At 40.2% G+C, this 20,600-nt stretch overlaps 1 long non-coding RNA gene across 2 annotated transcripts in view; it reads right to left on the reverse strand.

Annotated features, from left to right (window-relative positions):
• Window positions 1–289: 289 nt before the first annotated feature.
• LOC309845318 overlaps window positions 290–20,600 on the reverse strand; it is a 41,418-nt gene continuing 21,107 nt past the window's right edge. Inside the window, exons 3-4 of one of the 2 annotated variants that reach the window (XR_014301208.1) lie at window positions 455–631; window positions 290–362 (exon numbers count right to left, since the gene is read on the reverse strand). This is a non-coding gene — a long non-coding RNA (uncharacterized lncRNA). Of the gene's footprint in view, window positions 363–454; window positions 652–20,600 lie in introns of both variants that reach the window. The other variant, XR_014301209.1, reaches the window with a different exon arrangement.

Below are 20,600 nucleotides of genomic sequence, written 5' to 3' on the forward strand. Positions count from 1 at the left end.
TCCAGCTCCCCCCAGAGCTCATTACACCCTCTCCCCCCACCCCTCATTCAGCTGATGGTCTTGTTTTCTACCTCATTCAGAAAACAAACCAAAACGGAACAAAAAATCAGAAGACAACTTCTGGAGTTTTTCCTTAGGATAAAAACGCCAGCCACCCAAATTCCAATTTTTCAAAAACTCTCCCTCTGGGGGGGAAAAAAAGAAGAAGAACATAAAAAAACCAACAATAGTAGAAATCCAAGGGCAGCAGTCACTCCACAGCCTACCTCAGAAGCCCAGACTTGTGAGAATTACATGGAAGAGGAGAAAGAGCAGTGGGGTCTTGGTGATAGTAGACTTTAAGTAACACCAGGCTGGGTTCACTGCCAGCAAAGACAGGCAGAATACTGGTGTTTAAGGCAATGAGCTGGTTAAGTCTCCTCTACTGGGCCCCCAGGGGAAGGGCGGACCTTACCCAAATGTGTGTGCTCCCTCCTGAGTGCCACAGGTGGACTGGAGGATGCCTGGGAATGTCAGGTTGACAGCAAGAACGAAGGCCCCCTCATCATTCCTATTAAAGTCTGGAGGATGTATAAGGGCTTAGTTGCCATGGCTGAAGCTTCTTTTGAATCCAGTGGATGGGGCTGAAGGCCTAGAAGATTGATAGTCATACTGAGAAAACAAGATAAACACCAAGCAATTGATAAGCAAGACAGAATGATAGAGCTTATTTATATTTACACACTGATGTATCTACTAAATTAGGCGGTAGAGACAATTCAGAAATAGAATAGTATATAATAAGGTACTGATCATAGGATGCCAGGGATAAATACAAAAATGCTTGAGAACAGAGAGATCTCACAGCTAGAGCCATCAGGTCATGGATTATCTTGAGAAACAGCAGCAGTCTAAAGCTAGATTTTTATCTCCAGCATAAAGATTGTTAAGGAGGCTCCTGCCACATAGATCTAAACATGAGCAGGACAGAGGATGTACATTGATGACCATAGATTATCTAATTGACATGATTTTTAGGAAGGTCTCAGTTTAGCCAGCAGAGGGCAAAAGAACACAGAAACCATTTCAAGATTTATGATCCTTGGAATATTCAGAATAGGATTGTATAGGTGTCTTTGCAAAAATAAACAACAAAAACATGACAGGTGTGGGTCTTTTGAAAGATCATATTTAAAAACAGCATGTCTAAGGCAGTGACTAATTACTGTTGACATTGCAACAAAGTCTTCCTTTTTGTAAAAAGTCAGAATTTATTTAAATGATGCATTTCCTTATAGATCCTTAAACACTGACAAAAATAGGGGAATATGTTTAAATAATTTAACCTTAATTTTAAGAAATACTTTTAGTTGAAAATCCCACAGAAATAAAGTCTCTGAAACTTTAATAAACATGCATAGTAGTGATTAATTTTACAAATCTCAGAAATGCATTTCTTTAGAGAATGTGATGCAACTGTAAATATAGAATACAGTGACGTGTGTGTGTGTGTGTGTGTGTTTTAAGATTTTATTTATTTATGTCACAGAGAGAGGGAACACAAGCTGGGGGAATGGGAGAGGGAGAAGCAGGCTTCCTGCTGAGCAGGGGGCCCAAAATCGACATAGGGCTCCATCCCAGGACTCTGGGGATCATGACCTGAGCTGAAGGGAGATTCCCAACGACTGAGCTACCTGGGCACCCTTGCAGTGACATTTGTTAAATGAGGTAACGAGTGTCAAAATGTTAAATGGGTTGTTTATTAAAGACAATTATGCATTTAGCCTATGTGGTCAGTAAGAATGGAGGTAGGAAGAGGGGGAGAAGGAACTGCCCCTTCCAACAGAAAGAGGGCAAAAGCAGACTTAGACCTCAACAAAATCCTGAGGCCAGTGGCCTTATATCTGTTCCCTCCAATCTCCATCCACTCCTTTCCTGCTGCTCACCCGGACAATTGCAAAAAGTATATTTACTATTCAAATGAAGTTTCAAGCCCACATATTCCAGACCCAGATAGAGAAACTGCAAAAGGTTTTCCCCAGCATATTGTTAAATCACTTACTTTGGGGGTGGCAACCAAGTATCAAATTCACTGAGCAGGAAGTGTGAGAATCAAGATTCTAGCTCTAAGGTGAACATTATCTGGGTAAACCACTGAACCTCTTCAATCCTCAGTATTTTTCATCTACAAAATAAAGGTGTGAGGCTAGATGATCTCAGAGATCCCTACCAATCCACAGATCCTAAGTTTCTATTTATTTTGTCCCCATCTTATACTTCTCCATCTTACCCGATATGTGAGCTGGTAAAACTATAGGATGCTAGTCTCTGCTCAAGAAAATATGCAAATTAAGAAAGAACTCTTAGGACACCTGGGTGGTTTAGTCGGTTAAGCATCTACCTTCAGCTCAGGTCCTGATCCCAGAGTCCTGGGATTGAGTTCCACAACGGGTTCTCTGCTCGGTGGAGAGCCTGCTTCTCCCTCTGCCTGCTGCTCCCCCTGCTTGTGCTCTCTCTCCCTCTCTCTGTCAAATAAATAAATAAAATCTGAAAGTGAGAAAGAAAGAAAACTCTTAAAGACCCTGAGAAAAAATAATCTCTACCACTAGAATGTCAGATCTGAAAGCGGGATACAAGGAAATTCACTTTATTTTATCTACTGAGTGGAAGATTTTATGCCATTCAAAGCACACTTTTTTTTTATTTTTAAAAGATTTTATGATCTAATTTTTATTTTCGTAAAGATTTTCTTTTTAAGTAATCTCCATACCCAACATGTGTCTCAAACTCACAACCCCAAGATCAAGAGATGCCTGCTCTACCAACTGAGCCAGCCAGGGGCCCCCAAACCACACTTTCAGAGGCCAGCTTCAGGTCAGAAGTCTGCTTTTACACATCTCAAGTCTCACTGAACTGTAATCATCAGGGCTCCCAGGTCACTGAGCAATTAAAGCACTGACTAAGGGAATTAAGAGCAGGCAGGATAGCCTGTTTAAACACTCTTCCAGGCAGTGGTGTAGAGAAGCATTATTTCCTACCCAGACTTTAAACTATCTCTAGCGGCTGAAAAGCATTCGGCTCTAAGTAACAGAATAGCCAACCTCAGAAGCTTAAACCCTGAAGAACAAGAAGCTCCAAGCTTGGCTCCATGGGTGGTCAGTGGCTGCCAGGTCAGTAGTTTCCTCCACGGAATTAACACCTGATGGTTACAAGGTGTCTGCCACATTCTAGGCAGCACAGCCCCTAACGGCTCCAGAAACAGCGAAGGATGAGTAGACAGATGGAACTTTCTTCTCCTGAAGCTTTTGCTCTTATGCTGGGGGGGGGGGGGTCTTTCCCCCAGCCTAATTGCTCTTATATTTCATTGGCCAGAACTAGATTACATTTATTTCTTAACAGTTAAGGATGCCAGGAAGTCCAAGATCAAAGCGCCAGCCGAAACCAAAAATCCTACACGAAATACTAGCCACCCAAATTCAACAGCCTAGTAAAAGGATCACACACTCTGATGAAGTGGGATTTATCCCTGGGATGCTATGATGGCTGAACATACACAAATCAATAAGTGCTATATACCACAGTAACAGAATTAAGAATAAAAATCACATGATCATCTCCATAGATGCAGAAAAAAAGCATTTCTTGTATAAAAGCACTAATCCCATTACAAGGGCTACACCCTCAGGCCCTAATTACTTACCAAGGACCCTACTCCAAATACCATCACATCGGGAATTAGGGGTTCAACATATATTTAGTGGGGGCAGAGGGCATACAGACATTCACTGTCCATCAAAGAGTTTTACCATTTCATTTTCTACCCTATTGCTTCGCTTAGTGTTTCTTTTGCTCTTCTGTTAAAAGAGTCGTCTCTGTGTTGAATCAACAGCCAGGTTATTCCCAGGCAAGTGACTGGAGACATTTCCTTGGGAAAACTCTCTTGGAAGACAAAATGCACACTGTTTCGGAAGCAGCCCAACAGAGTGCAGCACTGCACTGCTCACACCCTCCCAGGGACGGAATGGTACTGGTTGTCAAATTAATTTCTTCTTTCATTCACAGTTCATTCTGGGCTTCTGCCTGGTCAAGAATTTAGAGCCAGAACCTTAGACAAAGGGATTTAAGCTGCATGCTAAAAAAATGTCAAAACTATTGTGCATAAGAGAACTGTGCATTTTTTTTTTTTTTTTAGAAAAAGATGCCACCAGGATTACAAGATAGATTCTCCCCATGAGTGAAATCTGTTTAGTAACTCATCAGAAAATCTTCAAACTACGAGTGAATTCTCATATTCTCTTCCATAAGCCATTAGACTGTGTCTTTCTACTTTTTGGACTATACAGTAACACAATACACTAAAATGAGTGGTCTGCAAATTTGGGTAGCCTATTTTTAACTTTAATTTTTACCTCCCCATGAAAACCTTAATGATGAATAAGGCCACTTTTTGGGAAAGTTGCTTATTCCACAGAACACAACTGTTATGCCTCATGTTAAAGCACGAAGCGCTGAATCAGGTCACCTTCTCTAACAATCTTTCTCGATTTAAAAAGAAACACCCAAAGATGACAAGGAGTGGCTTCATTTTCAAGGTCATCTAATGAGAGAAAAAGAGTTGCTCTAGGTTAAAGCAGAGCTTTTTAACTAAAGCAAGATCCCACCATTGGTACCCAGAATAGCCAGGGGTTTACAGAGCAATTGCTAGAATTACCTAGAAATACAGAATCATCTCCCAAAGGGAAGTTTTGGTTTCTAGGGATAAGACACAGTCTCTGAGGGAGTAACTAATGAGAGGCAAGATGCAAAAGGTCTAAGGCATTTGTCACTATCCTAAGTATAGTATTTAAGCGACAAGCAAAAATGTGTATGTACATTTCCATTTGAGGGGATAAAGCGCCCTTTGACCCCGAGCATACTCTGCAGTCCAACTGGCTCTTATTTCTTAAAAAGTGTATGTATAAGACCTGTCTGAAGTCTGAAGTTACAAAACATAGGAACAAATACCCAACTCTTCTTGTGATTAAATTACAGGTCTCTTAGCTGCTGGAGGCCTTTCAGAGGCAGCTCACAGCCTGGAAAAACGTCTAATTCCTGTTAGACCCTTTAGGGTCCACAGCTGTTGCCTCCTTATTTTGACTAAAGGTGATTGCTCATGAATCCCCAGATCACATAAGGATGCTCACCACTGTATTAAAGAGACCCCGGGCTCGGTCCTGGTTGGGGTGAAGGAGCTTCCTGTGTACATGTGCCTCTTGTCAGAGGCTATAGCTTATCAGCGTGAAGCAACGCTGAGATGTAACTATTAATGCAAGATTCATTGTTAAATGTTTTTTCATCTTGTGTAGTTTATTTTTTAAAATTTTTTATTTAAATTCAATTAATTAACATATAATGTATTATTGATTTCAGAGGTAGAGGTCAGGGATTCATTAGTCTTATATAACTCCCAGTGCTCATTATATCATGTGCCCTCCTCCTTAATGCCCATCACCCAGTTACTCCAACCCCCCGTACCACCCCTCCAGCCACTCTGTTTCCTATGATTAAAAGTCACTTATCGTTTGTCTCCCTCTCTGATTTTGTCTTGTTTTATTTTTTCCTCTCTTCCCCAATGATCCTGTTTTCTTAAATTCCACATATGAGTGAGATCGTATGATAATTATCTTTCTCTGATTGACTTACTTCGTTTAGCTTAATACACTCTAATTTCATCCACATCATTGCCAATGGCAAGATTTCATTTTTGATGGCTGAGCAATATTCCATCTTATATATGCCACATTTTCTCCATCTATTTATCTGTCAATGGACATCTGGGCTCTCTCCACAATTTGGCTACTGTGGAGATTGCTGCTATAAATATTGGGGTGCATGTGTGCCTTTGGATCACTACATTTGTAATTTTGGGGTAAATACCTTTTATCAGCTTCTTGAGGACCCACCACACTGTTTTCCAGAGTGGCTGCACCAGTTTGCATTCCCACCAACAATGCAGGAAGTTTCCCCTTTTCTCTGCATCCTCACTAAGTCTGTCATTTCCTGACTTGTTAATTTTAGCCATTCTGACTGGTGGGAAGTGGTATCTCATTGCAGTTTTGATTTGTATTTCCGTGATGCCGAGTGATATGGAGCATTTTTTTAATGTGTCTGTTGGCCATTTGTATATCTTCTTTGGAGAAATGTCTGTTCCTGTTTTTTGCTCATTTCTTGGCTGGATGGTTTTTTCTTTGGGTGTTGAGTTTGATAAGGTCTTTATAGATTTTGGATACTAGCCCTTTATCTGATAGGCCATTTCTCCCATTATCTTCTCCCATTTTTGTCGGTTATCTTTTGGTTTTGTCAATTGTTTCCTTTGCTGTCCAAAAGCTTTTTATCTTGATGAAGTCTCATAATTATTAACTGTTTACATAAGCTTTTTTGAAGTTTATCATACAGGCAGAAAATTACAAAAATATTAAGAGTGCAGCTCAATGAAGAATTCCTAGTAAGGAGACAGATCATAGGGGAATTTACTGAAGGAGCAGTCACCCTACAATTAAATATTTTAGGGGGAAGGAATGGCCAGTGAAGAGATGACTGTGAAACCAAAGTAAGAAAGCTTGACACATGTCCCCCAGAGTTTAAAGAATACAAAAACTGGTACCTATTCTCAACAAAAAGGTATAAGGTGAGGGACTGGCTAGAGCTGCCAGTGCAAGAAGAGAGCAGGAAAGTGGAAGCCTGCAGCACTCATACCAGCTGTGGACAGGGGCACCCATTTCCCAGACTTGACATCACAGACCGTCATCACAAGATCATCATCCTCACAGGCTCCCAAAAGGATGCCCATTAGGATAAGGAGAACCCAGATAAGGTCTCTGGAATAGGACGTGAGGATTCGTAAGAATGTAGAAAGTTCCATACTTGAGTCAGAAAATAGTGTAACTAGAAGGCCCATGGGGGGATGAGAGGGGAGAGGTGTGCCCAGAAACTCCTCAGCAGAGAAAGGCCAGCACTTTGCTTATCCATAAGAAGGGGTATTTGCTATCAAGGATAGGAATACACATAGCTCCAGCTAAGTTAAAAGACAGGCTATTCTTTTTCTGTCATCCTCTTGCACAACCAAACCCTGGGGGAGGCTGAAGGATGGAGCAGGGAAGCAGAAGGACAGACCTCCCCACTGCCAGTCTGTGGGACTATAGGTCAGCCCTGAGCTGAGTACAAAGGGTGGAGGTGGGGATTTGATTAGTTAAGATAGGAATTTTTAATACCTGAAAACAGGACTGCTTAGATAATGAAAAGAGACCAGAGATGGATATCATTTGCCCAAGATGGTCTGCAGAGCCGGAAAAGAAAATCCAACATGGTATGTTTGAGGACACCTCATCCCATAAAATGGTTACATAAGTTTGACCATCCATAGCCAAGAGATGAGAAGAAGTCTACTGGCTCTCCTAAGGTATGCAGCCTGGAGGCTTTGAAATCTGAGGCAGGGTTTCGGGTGAGATAAAGAAGTCTTTTAATTAAAGTCAGCAAGGGTAAGAACAAGGTGACATAAGATTCTCCCAGAAACTTCAAAGCAGAAAAGATTAAAATGACAGCTTGGACACCTTAACCATCCTAAGAGTAGACAGAAGAATTTATTGAGTATAGTCTAAGTTTTCTCCAGAAGCTAGAAAAAATAGTCTTCTTCACTGGTTATCACTTACCTACTGGGCCCTGTCACACCACACCGGGAGTCAAATATTTCATTGCAGGGACCTCATTTTTGGAGGGAAGTTGCCCAAAAGTAATACAAGAATTTTAAACAGCGAGGAAGTCGATTCAAAGCCCTGAAATACAAGCAAGTCGAGGGAACCTGGGATGTTGAGTCTAAAGAGACTCAAGGAGTCCATTTCAAGAGCTGTGACCGGCACCATGGTGGCATGATGATCACTATGTGCGCCTCTAGATGGCACACCGGCCACTTTATGAGCAGTTTGAGGGTGGCTGGCATTGTCTTCAGAACCTTTGTGTCAAAGTGACTCTTAGCTGTCTTTTAGGGGAGAGGTTTAAGATCTAACAAACAAGGCCATTCTAGATTGGGGAGCTCCCTCTCCCTTGAAATAGCCAGTGTCAAGGAGAGAATTATTCTTCACACATGGAACTGGAACTCCAGACTGAGAAGCAGGCAAGCAATGGATTTGGGTATTAGAGGCTTTGTTTTCCTAGGTCTGTCTCTCAAGGAAGAAAAATGTTCAGAGTTGGCTCTCACTGGGGCAACGAGAGGGATTCTGACTTCTAATGCATAGTAAGGTTGGTCAGAAAGGAAGAAAAAAATCAATAGAATCCCATATAATAGAATTCAAATAGCATTCCATGTAATAATTTCCAGTTATTTTCAAGGGCCTCAAATTTTCCCATATTCCCTGTTGATGTCACCAATTTGGAACTGCAAAGTGTTTCTGTTCCGATGGCTCTCTGGGTGAACAGTGAACAGTAGTGAAGAGTTGGGGGTGAATAGTGGTTAGTAGTAGAGCAGAGGTCCTGAAGTATCAGACAGAATCGTTTGCTTTTCTCATTAGCCACTCCACCAAGTTTGGGTATCATCACTGAAACCTGGGGGACATAATTTTGAAATGTGTAAAAACAAGACCAAAACTCTTTGGCAAGTAACATCTTAAATCTCACATTCATCTAAGAAGTCTTGCCTCCTACTCCCTCTCTTTTTTCATAGCGTCTGTGATACATTTCAAGAATAGGCATGAAAAATAAACTGCTTTCATGCCCTTTCAAAGAATCATTTTGAAACCTGACTTTCAGACTCATGGTAGGAATTTAAAATGGACGATCCACCCTAATCTAAGACTAGTCTTTTGGTACAAGGATGACAAGGGACACACTACAAAGATTATCATACAATCTTTGAGTAGTTTTATTTTGATTTGTGGTGGTGATGAGTTTAAAATGGTCCATTCAATGCTTTCTTACTGAACACACATTTTGGAAGGCAACAGTTAGCTTAGACGTAGAAGCAATTCATGGAGGGGAGCAAATACACATGGATAAGGAAACAATAACTATGGATAATATTTACTGAATGCTTGGTATGTGCCAAGCCCTGCTCTAGTATTTTTTTTTTTTTAAGATTTTATTTATTTATCAGAGAGAGAGAGGGGGAGAGAGCGAGCACAGGCAGACAGAATGGCAGGCAGAGGCAGAGAGAGAAGCAGGCTCCCTGCCGAGCAAGGAGCCCGATGTGGGACTCGATCCCAGGACGCTGGAATCATGACCTGAGCCGAAGGCAGCTGCTTAACCAACTGAGCCACCCAGGCGTCCCCTTGCTCTAGTATTTTATTCACATGCATAATCTCATTTAATCATCACGGTAGCTTAATAGGATAAGAAATACTAGAAGTTCCCTCTTATCCATGGGAAATAGATTCTGAGACTGCCACTGGATGCCTAAAACCAGAGATAGTACTGAACCCTAGATACACGAAACTTTTCCTATACCTATGATGAAGTGGAATTTATAAATTCAGCACAGTAACAGTTCAGTAACAATAACAAAATAAAAAGTAGAGTAATTATACCAACATACTTAATAAAAGTTATATGAATATGGTCTCCCCGTACCCAATATCTTACTGTACGGTACCCACCCTTCTTATGATAATATGAGATGAGTAAATGCCTACCTGATAAGACAAAGTGAGGTGACATAGCGAAGCCAAGACTGACCTTCAGACAATTCATCAGAAAGACAATCATCAGTTTCTGGACCATAATTGACCATGAGTCACCGAAACCACAGAAAGCAAACCTGCCAATAAGGGTAGACTACTGGATCATAATCTCTCCTTGTTATCAATAAGGAACCCAAGGCACAGAGAGGTTAAGTGACTATTCCAAAGCCAAACAGCTTAGAAGTATTGCCCCCTGGATAAAAGCCTGTTCTTTTGTATTCATTCACACAATAACATAATAATTTGATGCTCCCAGTAACAGGACACAACCAGTTTGCTCTGATATATGCAGTTTCAAAATTTCTCCACATATCTACACCTCCTCCCGACCAGCCTTTAGTCTTTTGAAAACAGCTTAACACTAGGTGGTACTGATTTAATGAAAATCTTGAGAATGAATTCAAAGTTTTTAGTTAATATTTCTGAGTGTGCACTGTTGTTTGACATTTTAAAACAGCCAAAACATTGTCTGAAAAAATGGTTGAGTTCTATGATTTTTCTCTTTAAGACAAATGTAAAGTCCAGATATGTTCGTTATGGGCTATAATTAATTTCACTGTTCAGTTTCCTCTAAAGATGATAGATTTTTTCCTGCCTTATAACACCCACTCCTCACTGCTGGTTTCAATCTTGGCAACATTTACATAAAATACTAAACCAGTCTCCTCACTTTGCCCCTCTGAGACTTCCTTCCTCCCACCTGACCCCTCCCTCTCCCTGGGACCCAGCATGTGCACAACCCAGGGGTTGTGCCATTTTAAATCATCAGGGACAAGTTACAGTTAAGACTCAGATTTCTGAAATAACAATTTAAAAAAAAACAAAAAACAAAACAAAAAAAACAGGCTGTTAGGGTTAGATTGCTATACTTAGGATAGAGAGGTTTATGACTGAAAGAAATGGAAGCTCAGCAGATCTCAATGTTTGCAGAGCCTAGGGCTAGAGTGAAAATATTGGTGAGGATGTAGAGAAAAGGGAACTCTTAATGCACAGCTGGTGGGAATTTACATTGGTGCAGTCACTCTGGAAAACAGTATAGAGGTTCCTCAAAAATTAAACAGAACAGAACTACCATATGATCCAGCATTTCCACTTCTGGGTATTTAGCTGAAGAAAATGAAAACACTGACTCAAAAAGACATACACACCATTATTTATTTCACTGCAGCATTTTATTTATTATTTTATTTATTATTTCACTGCAGCATTATTTACAATAGCCAAGACAGGGGAGCACCCAAAGTGCCCATCAATGGATGAATAGATAAAGAAAATGTGATCTTCAGCCATAGGACAAAGAAAACTTGCCATTCATGACAACATGGCTAGAACTAGCGGGTATCATGTGCTAACTGAAATAAGTCACAGAAAGACAAATATCATATGATCTCTCTAACGTGGAATCAAACAAACTGAATTCAAACAAACGTGAATTCAAACAAAACTGAATTCATAGATACAGAGAACAGAGTGGTGGTTACTAGAGGCATGGGGTGGGAGGTGAGGGAGCAATGGGTAAGATGAAAAAAAGGCAGAAACTTCCAGTTACAGGTACAGCATGTCATGTAATGTACAACATCGTGAGTACATTACCAATGCTGTATTGTGTATTTGAAAGTTGTCAAGAGGGTTGATCTTAAAAGTTCTCATCAAAAGAAAAAAATTATGTAGCTTATTTGGTGATGGATATTAACGAGACTTTTTGTGGTAACCAATTCACAATTATAGACAAATATAGACACATCAGGTTGCACACCTGACACTCATATAATGCTATATATCAATTATACCTCAATAAAAAAAGAAAAAACTTACTTTTAATTCTTATTTCAAAATGTTATATTAAAATGAGAAGGCAAAATAGTAATTATAATGAATGACTCTTAAAAACTATTTATTGGGGTACCTGGGTGGCTCAGTGGGTGCAATGTCCAACTCTTGATCTCAGGTCTTAATCTTAGGGTCATGAGTTCAAGGCCGACATTGGATATGGAAGCTACTTTTAAAAATAAAATTAAAATTAAATCAAAATAAAAGCTATTTTTTGTGGTAAAAACTCATAACATAAAATTTGCCATCTTTACCATTTTTTTTTAAGATTTTATTTATTTATTTGACAGAGATCACAAGTAGGCAGAGAGCCGGGCAGAGAGAGAGCGACTGGAGGAAGCAGGCTCCCTGCTGAGCAGAGAGCCCAATGCCGGGCTCCATCCCAGGACCCTGGGATCATGACCTGAGCCGAAGGCAGAGGCTTTAACCCACAGAGCCACCCAGGCGTCCCCTATCTTAACCATTTTTAAGCATACTGGACAACACTCATAACTATAGCCACCTTGTGCAACAGATCTCCAGAACTTTCTCATCATGCAAAACTGAAACTATATATATTGTTCTATACCCTCTGAATAACTTCCCTTTTGCCCTCCTCCCTGCCCCTAGCAAATACCATTCTACTTTTTGTTTCTAAGAGTTTGACTATTTTAGATCTTCACATAAGTGAAATCATGCAGTATTTGTCTTCCTATGACTGGTTTATTCCACTTAGCATAATGTTCTCAAATTTTATCCATGTTGTAGCATGATTAGTGATATTTTAAGTTATCTTTTAGAAATATTAAATTTCACTAACTTTTTTATAAAAATAAGATTATTTACAATTTTTGCAGCCATGGAGGTAAGCCACTCAGATCTCTCTTCAAAGGAAAAATGGCCACGAAGTACGCAGTTATCCATGGCCCTTAGCCACCCCTTCAGGATCCGCCTCAGTGCGCAGTTTGAGGCTCTGCCATCTCAAGGGAGCTTTCAGTTAGAGGCTACGAGACAGGGAAACGAGGGGTTAGTCATTTCTGTTTAATCTAGGACTCCCCTACTGGCAATCTTTGTACCAGAGATCCCCGCTGGTCAAGACTTTCTCAGAACTATATTGCAGTCAGAGGCTCCTCCTACCCAAACTTACTTCCTTTCCTCTCCATAGGTATCAGACCTACATTGTGGTCTGAACGCTTTCCTGACCCATTCTTGCTCCCTTTTCCCTTGATCTTTAATAGACATTTCCCCCCCAAAAATCCCTTGTACTTCTGACACCTGTTTCCTAAAAAACACAAATTGGCACAATTTTCTAGCATTTAGTAACCGTTTAGTTGACAGCACAGAGAATTGGTATTGCATTTTATTCAGGTTACATCTAGGCCCACATACATACAATATTTAACATCATATGAATGAATCTTGCAAATCGTCATTGTCCACCATTTGCAGTTTGTGTGAACACCATGCTCTGGAAACACAGATTGGAACATGAGGAGAAGCAAGAACACGGACACTTGGGCACTACAGAAAAATGATATTTTGTTGTGCAAGCATCTACTACATTCAAGTTACCTGAGAGGAAGTATTCAAAAGTTAACTAATTTGTCTTCTCTTTACTAAACATTTCTGTTACTCAAATTCTCATACTGAAGCAATATCCATCTCCAATATCTATAGTGCTAAAGCACACTGACCTTCAGGTCATTCAGATGCCAATGACTGTTGTTTAAAAGTACTTGGGGCAAAAGGTGTGGTTAAATATTTCACTGGGTTCTGAATAGTATTAACCCTGAAGATAGATGCATAATGTCACAGATTGTATTAGATGAGAGCCAAGCTCCGGATCCTGTGACAAAGAAACTTAAGTGTTTTCTGTGCCTGTGAAATACTGGTGTCTAAAACACAAGAGTTCAGGAAAGGAAACCGTGTCACCTGGATCGAAAGATGGTGCTGACATTTTCTTTTCTTTAAGATTTTATTTATTTATTTAACAGATAGAGAGAGATCACAAGTAGGCAGAGAGGCAGGCAGAGAGAGAGGGGGAAGCAGGCTCCCTGCTGAGCAGAGACCCCCCCCCAACCCCCCCAATGCGGGGCTCGATCCCAGGACCATGACCTGAGCCGAAGGCAGAGGCTTAACCCACTGAGCTGCCCAGGCGCCCCTTATTTTTTTTTTTTTTTAAGATTTTACTTATTTAATTGACAGAGATCACAAGTACGCAGAGAGGCAGGTGGGGTGGGGTGGGGAAGCAGGCTCCCTGCTGAGAAGAGAGCCTGATGTGGGACTCGATCCCAGGACCCTGAGATCATGACCTGAGCCAAAGGCAGAGGCTTAACCCACTGAGCCACCCAGGTGCCCCTAAAGATGGAGCTGACATTTGAAAATGGGCATCCAGACTTCAAGGGAAGAGGGTATTGTAGGAGGATCCCAAGTTTACCTTGTTCCAGAGATACACCTAGAGAACAACATCAGTGGAAGAGATGAAATTGAGAGCCAAACTGAACCAAAGGCATGGCCACAGGACAAAGGGATACTGTAGGTACAGAGAGGGGAGGATCACACCCTACCCCAGGCACCCCAGGCACTGGGAACCTACACTGAGCTGATGATCCCCATAACATTTGACTTTGTAAACCAAAGGGGCTTAACTTCTTCAGTTCTAATGATTAGAAGGACTTAAACTTCTGGAACTTTAATAATCAGTGGGCTTGCCTCTAGGAAATCTGGAGGGTGATGGAACACTGAGTAATTGCCCTCAAAGAGACAGCACAACAAACAGTCCTGCTGAGATACAGCACGGAAGCAACAAATTGAAAGACACATGGAGTGTATGGTGGAGGGAGGGGGGTGGGAAGAGTGGAGGGGATTTGTTTGCTAATCTCAGGGCCTGTGCTGGAGGAGTAGGGATCTTTGGGAGACTTCTATTAGAACAAAGGGGCCAGCACGTGCAGATTTCCAACTCTCACTCCCCTCCCCAGCCTATAAACACAAATCAGCACAGCACAAACACTCCCCACCTAGCTTGCTAACAGCAGCTCCAACCCTGCACACTTCTATAGAGCTTCCTTCTCCAACCTGGCACCCTCCCATAGCAAACACACCTAGCATTCCTGAGGGCTCTCCTGAGGCCACCCCCTACAATAAACATGGCAGTGTGCAAGTAGCGCCAACAGGGGTCAGCATCACTCCAAATTGACTCCTGCCCCTTCGAGATATAGTAAAGGGGATTCTTTGAGTGGAAAGACCACAAGGAAAGGTAAGAAAAGTAGCAACCACAAAAGCAGTAAAAATGAGTCAAGGGACTCACAAAAATCAGTCAAGAAACTCACAAAACAGAAAGATCAAAAGTATGACTCCCTATACTTAAACTGGGGGGCAGGGGGAGGCAATAAAGAATGGACTCAAACTTAAGCAACCATCAACTTAGTATAGAATGCTATATGCAAAGATGTTATATATAAACCTGATGGTAACCACAAATCAAAAATCAGTAATGACTATACAAAAAAGAGAGAGAAAATAATCCAAGCATATCACTAAAGAAAGCCAATTTATGGTGAGAAGAGACAGAGAAGAACTACAAAAACAACCATAAAACAAGTAACAGGAACACCTCGGTGGCTCAGTGGTACAGTGTCTGCATTCTGCTCAGGTGATGATCACAGGGTCTTGGGACCTAATCCCACATTGGGCTCCTTGCTCAACGGAAAGCTTGTCTCTCCCTCTGCCTGCAGCTCCCCCTGCTTGTGCTCCTTCTCTCTCTAACAAATAGATAAATAAAATCTTTAAAAAAAAAAAAGTAACAAAATGGCAATATATACATACCTATAAATAATTAATTTGAATGTAAATGGACCAAATCCTCCAATTAAAAGTTTTAGGGTGACAGAATATTTTAGACCTAAAAGACCCACCCTAAAGACCGACCCACATGCTGCCTACAAGAGACTCATTTCAGACCTAAAATCAAATGCAGATTGAAGGTGAAGAGATAGAAAGCATTTATCATGAAAATGGGAGTGAAAAGAAAGCCAGGATAGCAATAACTACATCAAACAAAATGGACTTTAAAACAAAGACTGCAGCAAGAGGCAAAGGAGGATACCATATAATAAGAACAATCTAAGGAAATATAATAATTGCAAATATTTATACACTCAACATGGGAGTACCCAAATACATAAAGCAGTTAATCACAAACACAAAGAAAGTAATTGATAGTAATACAATAATAGTAGGGGACTTTAACACCCACCTACATCAAGGGACAGATCATCCAAACAAAAATTGAACAGCAAAGAGTGGCTTTGAATGACACATTTGACTAATAGATATATTGAGAACATTCCATCCTAAAACAGCAAAATACACATTCTTTTCAAGGATACATGGAACATTCTCCAGAATAGATTCTCCAGATTCTCCAGAATAGATTTTGCAGCATCATTTACAATAGTCATGATATGGAAGCAGCCCACATGTCCACTGATAGATGAATGAATAAAGAAGAGGTGGTGTGTGTGTGTGTGTGTGTGTGTGTGTGTGTAATAGAATATTATTCAGCCATAAAAAGGAATGAAATGTTGCCATTTGCAATTACATGGATGAAGCTAGAGAGTACAGTGCCAAATGAAATAAGTCAGTCAGAGAAAGACAAATACCAGAGTATTTCACTCATAAGTGGAATTAAAGAAACAAAAAATAAATAGTGGACAAGGCAAGAAAAACTTTCAAGACAAATTACCAGAAGAGACGGAGGTGCTGAGAGAGAAGGAGAGAGCTCTGGAAATCTTCAGAGGTATACCCTCGAGTATCTGGCTGAGTATTATTCTTTGAGTGTTTGAAAGGAAATTACCCAAGGCCAGGAAAAGAACCACTGGAAATGAGAAGGCCCAACAATTCCCAGGGGTCACATAGGGTGGGGAATGGTTTATTCTGTATAATCCTGAGGGGAAAGATTTCTTAATACATGGGGCATTGTGTAGACTCCTCAAAAGTGTGCCAGTTTAGCAGGAGGGCTAAATTATTTCCTGACTGAAGGCAGCTCTAGACTTGCCTTAACAAAGAAAGCTTAAAGACAAAAGTTAAAAGGATCTGATAGGTTCCAAGTAACTTAACTGTGTGCTGAGACAAAATCCAACACAATTTGAAGGAATACAACAAAAACCAAACACTCAAAAATATAAAGTTCGCCATGTCTAACATTTGATCATAAATCACCATGCAAGCAAAAAAAGCAGGAAATATTACCTATAACCAGGAGACATTTTGATTTTTAAAAACGAGAAATGAAAAACATGATGACTTAGCAAAGATATTGAAACAGTTATTATAACTATTCAAGAAGGTAGAAAAAAATGACCATTATGAGGAGAGAAATGGAAGATATTTAAAAGACATAAATGAGACCTGTATAGGTAACAAATATGTCTAGATGAAAAATATACTAGATGGTATTAATAATAGGTATGATGCTGCAGAAGAAAAGATAGCTAAACTTGAAGAAAGGACAGTAAATCTATCTGAGGTGAGCAGAATTCCAAGATGTACTCCCAAGATTTCATGCCCCTGGTGTACAAACCCCACATAATCCACATGACTATGAATATGATACATTTTACCTGGTGATTATGTTATACGACACAGATGATCTTAAGAAAGAGAGATTATCCAGGCAGACTTGACTTAAGCACATAGGCTTTTTGAAAGCAGATTGTTTCTCTGGCTGATCACAGAGGGGAGTTACAGATCAAAGCAAGAAAAGTATTTAAAGCACTGTTACTAGCTTGACAATGGAGGAGACCATATGATAAGAAATGTGGGCAGTCTCTATTTCATAAGATCAGCTATGAACTGAGGGGCAGCAGAAAAATAGGGACCTCAATCCTGTAAGTCCAAGAAAATGAATTTTGTCAACAAACAGTGAGCTTGGAAATGGATGCTAAGCCTTACGTGAGAACCTCATTCCCTGTCAATACCTTGATTTCAGCCCTGTGAGATCTTGAAGAGAGAACCCAGATATGTTGTGTCAGATTTTTGGCTTATAAAACTGTGAGTTAATAAATGAATGTTATTTTAAGGCTCAAAGTCTGTGGTAATTTGTTGTATAGCAGTAGAAAATTATCCATGAGTGGGGCACCTGGGTGGCGCAGTCAGTTAAACATCCGACTCTTGGTTTTGGCTCAGGTCATGATCTCAGGGTCATGACTGAACCCTACATTGGGCTCCCCACTCAGCGCAGAGTCTGCTTAAGACTCTCTCTCTCTCTGCCCTTCTTCCCTATGTGCTCTCTTTCTCTCTCTCAAAACAAATAAATAAATCTTAAAAAAAAAATTATCCATGAAGCAAGAGAAAAAAGACTAACAAACGACACAGCATCAATGATTGCAAGCAATATCAAGGATTCTAGTGTATGTGTAATGGAGCCTTAGGAGAAAGGGGAAGAGCATAGTTAAAGATATAATGGCCAGGACGCCTGGGTGGCTCAGTCGTTGAGCGTCTGACTTCAGCTCAGGTCATGATCTCAGGGTCCTGGGATCTAGTCCCGCATCAGACTCCTGCTCAGTAAAAAGCCTGCCTCTCCCTCTGCCCTGCCTCCTGCTTGTGTGCATTCTCTCCCTTTTAAAAAAAAAAAAAAAAAAAAAAAAAAGATATAATGGCCAAAGTATGTAAAACATTTAGCCCAATTATGCCTAATATATAATATGTGAAATTCTCACCATAGAAAATTTACTTTTATTCAATACTTTAAAAAACTGGAGTTGTAGAAAATAGTTTACTACTTAATTTACTGAAAGAGGTTACTAGACGAAATGTATTGAACCTATAAAAAAACAGTATGTAGATTTTATAGGCTCAGTGCCTAAAAGTTGATCATAAAACCTGACCTGACATCAAGTATTTTCTAGGAAATTTATCAGTAGATTTCTGACTTTACAGAGCCTTATTTCATTAACAAATATCCAAATTAGCTACTAGGTAAAATTGAAATAATTTATTAAAATCAAGATCATCTGAGTGCCTGGGTGGCTCAGTCATTGTGTCTGCCTTTGGTTCAGGTCATGATCCCAGGGCCCTGGCTGGGATCGAGTTCTGCATCGGGCTCCCTGCTCAGTGGGAAGCCTGCTTCTCCCTCTTCCACTACCCCTGCTTGTGTTCACTCTGTCACTGTGTCTCTCTCTGTCAAGTAAATAAATAAAATCTTTCATAAATAAATAAATAAAATCAAGACCATCTGCCAATCAGTCATTTAAAAATATAGAACTCTGGGGCACCTGGGTGGCTCAGTTGGTTAAGCAACTGCCTTTGGCTCAGGTCATGGTCCCAGAGTCCTGGGATCAAGTCCGACATTGGGCTCCCAGCTCCATGGGGAGTCTGCTTCACCCTCTGACCTCCCCTCTCATGCTCTCTCTCACTTTGTCTCTCTCTCTCTCTCTCAAAATAAATAAATAAAAATCTTAAAAAAAATATATAGAACTCCAACGCCATTGTAGGAAGCCTCTATGATAATACCTAATGATCTCTACTATCTGATATTCATGCCCTTGAGTACTCTCTCCCAGCGCTGTGGAATGGAATTATTGGCTCACTTCTAATGAATAGAATATGGTAGGAGTGAGAACAAGCTGCTTTTGAGAGTAAATTATAAGAAGACTGTCTTCTCTTTGGGGCTCGCTCTCTCTCTCTCTCTCTCTCTCACGTCACTAGCCTAGAAGGAAAGCCAGTTGCCATGTTTTGAGGAAACTCTGTGGAAAAGCCTAATTGGCTAGTGATTGAACAACCACATGTGTGGCCTTCGGAGTGGATGCCAGCATTACCATCAGTCGACCTTTTGGATGAGACTACAACCCCAGCTGATAGCTTGGTCACACCTCCTAAGAGACCTGAGGCACCCAATTAAGCTGCATGCAGATTCTTAACACACAGGAATTCTTTCAAGCCTCTATGAGTTGGGAAAACTTGTCAAACAGCAGTAGATAACCAATACAGTTTAATATTCAGCAGTTTAATCTTTTTCATGAAGGGCAAAATAATCCTACTTGCTACTTTGTGTACCACAGTATTTTCATGGATCAGTAAACAAGTCAATGTGTAGCAGGCCATTACATGAAGATTCAAAATCTGTAATAATTTGGCACCATAATATATTCAAATATTGTTGGAAGTAGTAGGAAGTATGATATAAGAGAATAGAGTTTACCAGGAACCAAAGTAACACTTGGTTCATTTTATAATCTCAGAGAATCATTAGGTTCTTTTAAAAATGTTCCAGAGAGATATCTTTAATTGCTGGTGCTATGTTCAAGTTAAATAACTTTCTACCCACACAAATGGGTAAAATTATATGACTCACTAATTCTCCCACTGAACAGAGCTCCACAAAACCTTTTGGCCATCTGGCAAAGATAGTACCTTTGGGACTAATAACCTAAGGCTCTCGGGGACCTAATAATCATATCAGAATAATATATATAGTTCTTACTAGCTAAATAATATCCATGCTAGAGATGTAAGATAAAGAAAATGATGATTAAAATAGCATTGGTTTAAACTTTAAAGCTTATAATATTATTGTCATTTACAGTTTCATTTGTTTCTCACCAAAAATCTTGTGTACTAGATATTTTTATCGTAAGTACTTTTCACAATGCTTATTCTTTGCTATGTATCTAGGACAGAGTTTGATAACTCTAGAGTTCAAAGACAATTTGACACAAACAGAATAACTGTTGGCTCCTGAAGCTACAAAATGCCTGCATTAAAAAGTTAATAAATCTGGGACGCCTGGGTGGCTCAGTTGGCTGGACGACTGCCTTCGGCTCAGGTCATGATCTGGGAGTCTCGGGATCGAGTCCCGCATCGGGCTCCCAGCAACACGGGGATTCTGCTTCTCCCTCTGACCTTCTCCTCGCTCATGATCTCTCTCACTGTCTCTCTCTCAAATAAATAAATAAAATATTAAAAAAATAAAAAGTTAATAAATCTAACATAATGAGAAAAATCCTACTATCCTACTGCCTTCCCAACCCACCCTTGGCTGGACTTTGTCTTTTCTTCTATTCCACATTGTTTAAGACTTTTTTTTTTTTTTTTTTTTGGAGGGAA

The sequence above is a fragment of the Mustela nivalis genome (assembly GCF_964662115.1).
Source record: "Mustela nivalis genome assembly, chromosome: 12".
Lineage (NCBI taxonomy): Eukaryota > Metazoa > Chordata > Mammalia > Carnivora > Mustelidae > Mustela > Mustela nivalis.